Here is an 11,348-nt window from a genome sequence, read left to right on the forward strand (position 1 = left end):
TAGAAGGCTACAGTTTTGTTTATTTTATGTATATGAGTACACTGTAGCTTTCTTCAGACACACCAGAAGAGGACATCAGATTCCATTACAGATGGTTTGAGCCACCATGTAGTTGCTGGGAATTGAACTCAGAACTTCTGGAACAGCAATCAGTGCTCTTAACCACTGAGCCATCTCTCCAGCCCAGCTATGGATTTTTGTTGTTTTTGTTTTTTTTTTTTTTTTTTTTTTTTTTTTTGAGGCAAGGTCTCTACATAGTCCTGGCTGCTCTGGAACTCAGTATGAAGATTAGGCTGGCCTTGAACTCACAAAGATCTGCCTTTCATGTCCTGAGATTAAAGGCATGTGCCACACCGATTTTTAATAAGTAATTATTTTTGTAACCATTATAAAAAGTCTGTGGCAAGTCGGGCAGTGGTGGTGCACGCCTTTAATCCCAGCACTTGGGAGGCAGAGGCAGGTGGATCTCTGAGTTTGAGGCCAGCCTGGTCTACAGAGTGAGTTCCAGGACAGCCAGGGCTATGCAGAGAAACCCTGTCTACAAACAAAAGTCTTTAGTAATCAAGTATTATTAAGTTACCTTAAAACAGTGAACTGAGGATGCAGAGATAAATTGCCCCCTTCCAAAACACTCCGTGAATACAAGTTTGTCCCTATGGAGTGAAGTGGAATGTAGTGAGTGTCTGCAGACTGGGGACACCAAGGAGAAAGCAGACCAGACAAATTTCCTCAAACAGGAGACTCCAAGGTGCTGGGCAGCCCTGCTTCCTGGAGGACCTCTGAGGTGCTGCAGAGGCAAGGCCAGTGACTAAGGGAGCCAGTGACTCCTGGGAACCTCAGAAGCCTGAGATTTGGGTCTGCTGGGTGGGTTCAGGTCACACAGCTAATTCTATGAATTGTATGTGAGGAGGCAGGGTTCTCAGCACTTCTGTCTGCACTTTCCAGAACACTAATACTGCTCAGACCTGTCCCCAAGTGACAAGAACCCATTCCCTTTACTACAGGTGATAATAGCTCTGGGAAAGCCAGAGGTAACATGTGAAGTGTGGTTTCTGTTAAGGTCAGGTTCAGTACTCTTGGTTATTCCATTTAGAATAAAACTGGGATTCTAGGATGTTCCTTGCTCTAGGAGACTCCATTGTGTAAACAACTTTTTAAAAAATGTATGTGAGCCTGTGTGTACATAGGGGTACCACATGCATACAGATGCCTTCGAAGGCCAGAGGAGGACATGGAGCCTCTGAACTGGAGTTGGAGGTTGTGAGCTACCTGGTGTGAGTGCAGGAAACTAAGTTACAGTCTTCTGGAAAAGCAGCAAATACTTAGAAATGCTGAGCCGTTTCTCCCGTTCTTTACAAACAGTTTTTTACTCCATTTTGAGGGAGAGATGGCAGCAGTTTCTGATAGACCTAGAAGTACCATCTGACAGGCTGAGAATAGAAAGGGTGCCACCCTGTAAGTGAGTTGGGGAGAATTAAGACTGTAGGGGCATATGTAAGTATTAAAATCACATCAGGAGGTAGAGGCAGGTGGATCTCTGACCAGCAGAGCTACATGGCAAGACCCTGTCTCACAGAAATTCACGAGAACCAGGTGCAATACTATATTGGACACATTGACCAAGGAAAGAGTGTAACTGTCTTACCAGGTCCCCATAAGTGACAGCATGGTCTCATGGTCTCATGGCCTATTGTCTGATACCTGGAGCTTCAGCTAGCCTCAGTCCCCAGCTGGTTACAAGGCCTACTTGGCTGCCGCCTGTTCTGTTTACCCCTCTGGATCTGGACTTGGTCACCTGCTTCCTGCTCCTGACCCATATCCTGCTTCGGACAGGTTTACTCTCTCACGGAGCAGCTGTACTTCGCAGCTTTGCTCACAGACCTGATTCCAGCAGCTCCCTCCAGGCACTCTCTGGATCATTTTTCCCCCTGCAGTCTTCCAGTCCTTTTTCAATGCCTCTCAAACTCTGCTGTGGTCTCAATACATATATATCTATTCTATAACCCTTATATAGAATGGGTGTTTTGAATAAGAAGGGCCCCTAGAGACTCGTATATTTGAATGCTTGATCCACAGTTGCTAGAACTGTTTGAGAAGGACTAGGAGGTGTGACATTGTTGAGGGAGGTGTCACTGAGGGTGGGTTTTGAGTTTTGAAAGCCCACACCATTCCCAGTCTTGTGTATGTGGGTTGCTGTCTCTCCTCTCTCTGTTTGTCTCTGTGTCTTTCTCTGCCTCTCTCTCTCCCTCCCCTTCTCTCCCTTTCCAGCTCTCTTTCTCCCCCCCCCCCCCCGTGCTTGTGGATCAAATATAAGCTCTCAGCTACTGCTTGAGTGCCATGTTTGCCTGCCTACTGCCACCCTTCCCACCATGATGGTCATGGACTTGTCCTCTGGAACTGTAAGCCCCCAAATAAAATGCTTTCTATAAATTTCCTAAGTCATAAAGTTTTATAGCAATAGAAAAGAACCAAAGACAATATAAAGATATTTAGATACATTTCCTGTGTTATGTGCGATGTGAGCAGTAATAATATAGATTATTGCCATCACTTAAACACTGAACTTTGTAAACTTATTGTCACTCAATGAATTCTGACATTGTGTTCCTGTGTGTCTAGCCTAGTGTATTCACGTTTCTGTGGTGATCTGGCCTCAGAGGTGCCTGTGAGTAACACCCCGTCTGCTTTTTGTTGAATTAGCCTGTTTGTGTCCCCAGACTCCCAGAACAGCAATGTTCTCATAGTGCTGGCTACACTGTCTGCCTCAGAAGACGCTGTGAGGTTTCCTCAGGCAGACACAGCTTCCTTCAGTGCCTGGACAATCACTCCAGGAGTGATCCAGACTGGGAGAGCCCTCTGACAAGGGACCCATGACTGACTTAACTGGCCCTGCTTGGCTCCTGCTGCCCTCGGGGCCTCACAGCAGCTGGTCTCCAATCCCCAGAAAAATCATATGAATGCATGCTCCTATGCCTTGTGCCCCACTTGTCTGGACAATGGGCTGAGTTCAGACACCCTTTCATAGATTATTCTTTTGAAACTTCTTCCTTCCACCCAGTCTTTGTGCCATTCAGTCCTCTGAGCAAAATGGCCACCATCTTCCTCAGATGAGCTGTGCCTGCTTGCACTAGCCTGTCAGTACTGGCCCTCTAAACTGTTAACAAGCTTCATAGAGAGGCAGTGGAGAGGGCCATCAGACCCTCACGGGAGATTCCTACTGCTCCTTTCAGCCATCTGGAGGCAGTTCTGCCCTAACTATGCATGGCCTCGGGGGCTCGGGAGCTGCTGGGGTAAATAGGCTGTGGAAAGTCAGCTGAACGGGGCTGACTTTCTGTTTCCGGCTAGCATTTTCTATTTTTAAATAATAATTATTGGGAAAGACTTCAACTTGGAGGTAACCAAAAAAAAAAAAAAATCTTTAATCTTAATTATGTATCTATTTTGTGTGCTTGTGTGTACTGAAGCTGCTCCAACCTCACTACTGCTGTCTCTCCAGGGACTAATCTCTGTTTGGTCATGAAAGCCACAATTAACTAATGACTGAACACTGGGTAGGCTCGAGGCTTCCAAAAACCAGATTTTCAGACCTTCAATTGCTGAATTGATCTCACCTTCTCATCCAACTTGTTTTTCAAACATCTTTAAACCAATAAGGCTTTTTCATGGCACACAAAGCCTGCATAAAGAAGTCCACAGACTACTGTGTGAATGCCTTTGATCCCAGCACTCGAGAGTCAGAGACAGGTGGGAGCTCTGTGAGTTCGAAGCCAACCTGGTCTACTGAGCTAGTTCCAGGACAGTGATGGCTACACACACACACCCCTCTTGTCATGAAAAACAAAACAAAACAACAACAACAAAAAAAAACCAAAACAACCAAAGAAAGAAAGAAAAAAGATCGGCAGACAAGTTGTGAAAATGCTGAATGCTATAGTCCTGTCACAATTTGCAAAACTTTTGGTGCTTGAATGGATTGTACCAGGAGTGGAGTTGCCCTCTTGGGAGTTCTGTAAGAGGAAAGTGGGGCTCAATTAGAAGACCCCGTATTGCCAGGTGGAGTGGCATAAGGTACACTCCTGAGCTAAGGCAGAAGGATCTCTGTGAGTTTAAGGCCAGCCAGGGCTATATATAGTGGGATCTAGAAGAGCCTGGGGTACCTTGTGAGACTCTATCTCAAAACAAAACAAAACCAGCCTTCCTGGACAAATAAACTTCAAAGCAGCTCCATCTGCCCTACTCTGGAGGTGTCCTTAATGTTTTTAAGATACATTTTATTCTAACCCTGTAAATGTGCCTGGTATGTGGTATACATGAGCGCAAATACCTGTAAGGGCCAGAGACATCAGATACCCTGGAGCTGGAGTTGCAAGCTGTTGCAAGCCACCCAACACAGGTGGGTGCTGGAAAACAAACTCAGGTCCTCAGGGAAAACAACAATCACTCTTTTTGTTTGTTTGTTTTGTTTTTGTTTTTTTGAGACAGGGTTTCTCTGTATAACCCTGGCTGTCCTGGAACTCACTCTGTAGATCAAGCTGGCCTCGAACTCAGAAATCCACCTGCCTCTGCCTCCCAAGTGCTGGGATTAAAGGCGTGTGCCACCACTGCCTGGCCAACAATCACTCTTAATCACTGAGCCATGTTTTCAGTCCCTGTACTGTCTTTGAAAAGTGTTTTCTATCATTTATTTGTGGGGAAGAAGGGGTGATGTGTATGCCATAGCACACATGTGGAGGACAGAAGAAAACTTGTGGGAGGTTGCTCTCTCTATCCACCATGTGGGGCCTGGGAATTGAATTCCCACCACCAGGCTTGATGGTAGATATCCTGCCCTATTGAACCATCTCATACACACACACACACACACACACACACACACACAGACGCACACACATATGCAGGCACATATACCACACACACAGATACACAGACACACTTACACAGGCACAAACACACACACAAACATACATATACACATACTACACAGAGATATACATACATACCACAAACAACATACACACACACTGCACAGATACATACACACACACACACACACACACACACACACACACACACACGCTCTCTCAATTGCACTGTTCTCATTTCTCACAGAATTGGAGGTGGAGGTTACCTGTGTGCCATAGAACACATGTACAGGTCAGAGGACAATTTGCAGGAGTTGGGTCTCTGCCTCTACCCTATAAGTCCCTAACCTGAGACTTAGGTCATCTTGGTGACAAGCACCTTTACCACCTCGCCCACCCTCCCACAGCAGACTTCTGTGATTAGGATATAAACTTAAAACTGACTCTCTTGGGCTCCTGCAGGGTTATAACTTGGACACTGGTCATTGTCGTGTGATACTGAAGAAACTGTAGTGTGTGGGGCTCACATACCTGTCTCGAAAAAACAAAAACAAAACAAAAAAACCAAGACTTAGCAAAAAAAGTGTTATTTTGTTGTTGTTGCTGCTGTTCTTTACATTTCTTTCTTTCTTTTGTTTTTGTTTTTGTAGACAGGGTTTCTCTGTATAGCCCTGGCTGTCCTGGAACTCACTCTGTAGACCAGGCTGGCCTCGAACTCAGAAATCCGCCTGCCTCTGCCTCCCAAGTGCTGGGATTAAAGGCATATGCCACCACCGCCCAGCCCTTTTTACATTTCTTCACAGGAATGGTGGCTAATGCCAGCCACCTAGGATTATCAGCAGAAGGCAGAAAGATCAAAAGGTTGGTGAGTCAGTCTAATATATATCAATAACTGGTACCTTCTGTCCACATTTCATAAAATAATTTCATTCAAACTCTACACAAAATTTTTGACCAGCGGCTTGCCCTCGTGGTTTTTGAGAGACATCACCATTGTGTTGCTTAAACTCCAGGCCTTGGGGATCTTTGTCCCTGAACATACTGAGCTCTAGGCCTCACATTAGGATGACTGGCCTTCTCATTTTACCCAGTAGGTGGGTATTATCTTCATTCAATGTATTGCTTTTAAAAGTACTTGGAGCTGGAGCTTGGAGCTCAGTGGATAAGAGCTCATTCAGCTTGCTATTCCAGAGGACTCAAGTTCAGTTCCCTGCACCCATGCTGGGCAGCTCACAATCTCCTGTAATTCCAACTCCAAGGAGACCTGAAACCTCTTTTTTTTTTTTTTTTTTTTTTGGTTTTTTTCGAGACAGGATTTCTCTGTATAGCCCTGGCTGTCCTGGAGTTCACTTTGTAGACCACACTGGCCTCGAACTCAGAAATCTGCCTGCCTCTGCCTCCCGAGTGCTGGGATTAAAGGCGTGCGCCACCACGCCCGGCTGACCTGAAACCTCTTGCCTCCATGGGCACCTTTACCCATCTGCACAGTCTCACAGAAATATAAACACAATTAAAAGTAATAAAAATAGCCAGGCAGTGGTGATCTGCATGCTTTTAATCCCAGCACTCAGGAGGCAGAGGCAAGTAGATCTCTGAGTTCAAAGCCATCCTGGTCTACAGAGCTAGTTCTAGTACAGCAACAGCTCCACAGAGAAACCCTGTCTTGAAAAAACAAAGCCAACAATGACAAAAAAGAAATATGTCCTGGGCTGGAGAGACGGCTCAGTGGTAACCATGTAAACAGCTCATAGTCACATGTAACATCAGGTCCAGGGGATGATGCCCTCTTCTGGCCCCCACAAGTACTGAAAGCAACTGGTGCACATAAATTCACACACACACACACACACACACAACTAGATACATAGGTATTTTAAAAGTAGTTCTTTAAAAATGATTCTTTTGGCTTCTGATGACTCTTGGGATTGTACAGTCTAGACCCCAGAGCAGTGCTTAAGTCTTTCCATTGCTTTAAAAACCAACTCTTTCAAGGGCCTTTGTGAACATCACAGACCAGCAGAGGTTGGAACAATTTCAGAAGAATGTGTCATTCCCAAACAGAACACTGTTGTCCAAAACAAGTAACTGAAGGGCCTTGTATGGCTGGACAGAAATGGGGAGAGAGAACTGGATTTTCATTCTTTTCTGAAGAGTAATTTAGAGATTAAAAATTGCAAGGCCGAGGAGATTGTAGTTTTGTCTAGCATGGACAGGCCCTAAGTTTCCTCTTCAGTATTGGAGACAAACAAAATACCACAAAATGGTCAGCACAAGTGGCTGTACCTGGGGTTTCCCCAGTGTATTTGAAGTAAACTCCAATATTTTTGAGACAGAGATTTCTCTGTGTAGTTCTGGTTGTCCTGGAACTCGCTCTGTAGACCAAGCTGGACTTAATTCATAGAGATCTGCCTGCCTCTGCCTCCAGAGTGCTGGGATTAAAGGTGTGTGCCACTACTACCTGGGATAAGCTCCAAGTTGAACTGCTGGATTAGAAGAAAATATGGGTGTTAGAATTATTCAAACTTTTAGTCCAGGCTCCTGGCAGACATGACTTTTTAACAGCTGTGCCTTCCTACTTTCTGAACTGGGATAAGTGATATCTCTATCTCAGGGTTTTTTTTTTTTTCCAATTTTTATTAGGTATTTAGCTCATTTACATTTCCAATGCTATACCAAAAGTCCCCCATACCCACCCACCCCCAATCCCCTACCCACCCACTCCCCCTTTTTGGCCCTGGCGTTCCCCTGTACTGGGGCATATAAAGTTTGCAAGTCCAATGGGCCTCTCTTTCCAGTGATGGCCGACTAGGCCATCTTTTGATACATATGCAGCTAGAGTCAAGAGCTCCGGGGTACTGGTTAGTTCATAATGTTGTTCCACCTAAAGGGTTGCAGATCCCTTTAGCTCCTTGGCTACTTTCTCTAGCTCCTCCATTGGGAGCCCTGTGATCCATCCATTAGCTGACTGTGAGCATCCACTTCTGTGTTTGCTAGGCCCCGGCATAGTCTCACAAGAGACAGCTACATCTGGGTCCTTACAATAAAATCTTGCTAGTGTATGCAATGGTGTCAGCGTTTGGATGCTGATTATGGGGTGGATCCCTGGATATGGCAGTCTCTACATGGTCCATCCTTTCATCTCAGCTCCAAACTTTGTCTCTGTAACTCCTTCCATGGGTGTTTTGTTCCCAATTCTAAGGAGGGGCATAGTGTCCACACTTCAGTCTTCATTCTTCTTGAGTTTCATGTGTTTAGCAAATTGTATCTTATATCTTGGGTATCCTAGGTTTGGGGCTAATATCCACTTATCAGTGAGTACATATTGTGTGAGTTCCTTTGTGAATGTGTTACCTCACTCAGGATGATGCCCTCCAGGTCCATCCATTTGGCTAGGAATTTCATAAATTCATTCTTTTTAATAGCTGAGTAGTACTCCATTGTGTAGATGTACCACATTTTCTGTATCCATTCCTCTGTTGAGGGGCATCTGGGTTCTTTCCAGCTTCTGGCTATTATAAATAAGGCTGCTATGAACATAGTGGAGCATGTGTCCTTCTTACCCGTTGGGGCATCTTCTGGATATATGCCCAGGAGAGGTATTGCGGGTTCTTCCGGTAGTACTATGTCCAATTTTCTGAGGAACCGCCAGACTGATTTCCAGAGTGGTTGTACAAGCCTGTAATCCCACCAACAATGGAGGAGTGTTCCTCTTTCTCCACATCCACGCCAGCATCTGCTGTCACCTGAATTTTTGATCTTAGCCATTCTGACTGGTGTGAGGTGGAATCTCAGGGTTGTTTTGATTTGTATTTCCCTGATGATTAAGGATGTTGAACATTTTTTCAGGTGCTTCTCTGCCATTCGGTATTCCTCAGGTGAGAATTCTTTGTTCAGTTCTGAGCCCCATTTTTTAATGGGGTTATTTGATTTTCTGAAGTCCACCTTCTTGAGTTCTTTATATATGTTGGATATTAGTCCCCTATCTGATTTAGGATAGGTAAAGATCCTTTCCCAATCTGTTGGTGGTCTTTTTGTCTTACTGACGGTGTCTTTTGCCTTGCAGAAACTTTGGAGTTTCATTAGGTCCCATTTGTCAATTCTCGATCTTACAGTACAAGCCATTGCTGTTCTGTTCAGGAATTTTTCCCCTGTGCCCATATCTTCAAGGCTTTTCCCCACTTTCTCCTCTATAAGTTTCAGTGTCTCTGGTTTTATGTGAAGTTCCTTGATCCACTTAGATTTGACCTTAGTACAAGGAGATAAGTATGGATCGATTCGCATTCTTCTACATGATAACAACCAGTTGTGCCAGCACCAATTGTTGAAAATGCTGTCTTTCTTCCACTGGATGGTTTTAGCTCCCTTGTCGAAGATCAAGTGACCATAGGTGTGTGGGTTCATTTCTGGGTCTTCAATTCTATTCCATTGGTCTACTTGTCTGTCTCTATACCAGTACCATGCAGTTTTTATCACAATTGCTCTGTAGTAAAGCTTTAGGTCAGGCATGGTGATTCCACCAGAGGTTCTTTTATCCTTGAGAAGACTTTTTGCTATCCTAGGTTTTTTGTTATTCCAGATGAATTTGCAAATTGCTCCTTCTAATTCATTGAAGAATTGAGTTGGAATTTTGATGGGGATTGCATTGAATCTGTAGATTGCTTTTGGCAAGATAGCCATTTTTACAATGTTGATCCTGCCAATCCATGAGCATGGGAGATCTTTCCATCTTCTGAGATCTTCTTTAATTTCTTTCTTCAGAGATTTGAAGTTTTTATCATACAGATCTTTCACTTCCTTAGTTAGAGTCACGCCAAGATATTTTATATTATTTGTGACTATTGAGAAGGGTGTTGTTTCCCTAATTTCTTTCTCAGCCTGTTTATTCTTTGTATAGAGAAAGGCCATTGACTTGTTTTGAGTTTATTTTATATCCAGCTACTTCACCGAAGCTGTTTATCAGGTTTAGGAGTTCTCTGGTAGAATTTTTAGGGTCACTTATATATACTATCATATCATCTGCAAAAAGTGATATTTTGACTTCCTCTTTTCCAATTTGTATCCCCTTGATCTCCTTTTGTTGTCGAATTGCTCTGGCTAATACTTCAAGTACTATGTTGAAAAGGTAGGGAGAAAGTGGGCAGCCTTGTCTAGTCCCTGATTTTAGTGGGATTGCTTCCAGCTTCTCTCCATTTACTTTGATGTTGGCTACTGGTTTGCTGTAGATTGCTTTTATCATGTTTAGGTATGGGCCTTGAATTCCTGATCTTTCCAAAACTTTTATCATGAATGGGTGTTGGATCTTGTCAAATGCTTTTTCTGCATCTAACGAGATGATCATGTGGTTTTTGTCTTTGAGTTTGTTTATATAATGGATTACATTGATGGATTTTCGTATATTAAACCATCCCTGCATCCCTGGAATAAAACCTACTTGGTCAGGATGGATGATTGCTTTAATATGTTCTTGGATTCGGTTAGCGAGAATTTTATTGAAGATTTTTGCATCGATATTCATAAGAGAAATTGGTCTGAAGTTCTCTATCTTTGTTGGGTCTTTCTGTGGTTTAGGTATCAGAGTAATAGTGGCTTCATAAAATGAGTTGGGTAGAGTACCTTCTACTTCTATTTTGTGAAATAGTTTGTGCAGAACTGGAATTAGATCTTCTTTGAATGTCTGATAGAACTCTGCACTAAACCCGTCTGGTCCTGGGCTTTTTTTGGCTGGGAGACTATTAATAACTGCTTCTATTTCTTTAGGTGATATGGGAGTGTTTAGATGGTCAACTTGATCCTGATTCAACTTTGGTACCTGGTATCTGTCCAGAAATTTGTCCATTTCGTCCAGGTTTTCCAGTTTTGTTGAGTATAGCCTTTTGTAGAAGGATCTGATGATGTTTTGGATTTCTTCAGGATCTGTTGTTATGTCTCCCTTTTCATTTCTGATTTTGTTAATTAGGATTTTGTCCCTGTGCCCTTTAGTGAGTCTAGCTAAGGGTTTATCTATCTTGTTGATTTTCTCAAAGAACCAACTCCTCGTTTGGTTAATTCTTTGAATAGTTCTTGTTTCCACTTGGTTGATTTCACCCCTGAGTTTGATTATTTCCTGCCGTCTACTCCTCTTGGGTGAATTTGTTTCCTTTTTTTCTAGAGCTTTTAGATGTGTGTCAAGCTGCTAGTATGTGCTCTCTCCCGTTTCTTCTTGGAGGCACTCAGAGCTATGAGTTTCCCTCTTAGAAATGCTTTCATTGTGTCCCATAGGTTTGGGTTAGTTGTGGCTTCATTTTCATTAAACTCTCATTAAACTCTAAAAAGTCTTTAATTTCTGTCTGTGTTTCTTCTCTTTTTGTAAGGACACCACCACAGAGGACTACAGCCATCCTCAGGACTTCATCTGATTTGGCCACATTCAGGCCTTTAGAGTTGGGGATACAATGCAGCCCATCATAGGGGCAGTCCGGGCTGAGTATGCAGTACTCCAGGTCTCAG

This window comes from Mus musculus, chromosome 7 (genome assembly GCF_000001635.26).
Source record: "Mus musculus strain C57BL/6J chromosome 7, GRCm38.p6 C57BL/6J".
NCBI classification, from domain to species: domain Eukaryota; kingdom Metazoa; phylum Chordata; class Mammalia; order Rodentia; family Muridae; genus Mus; species Mus musculus.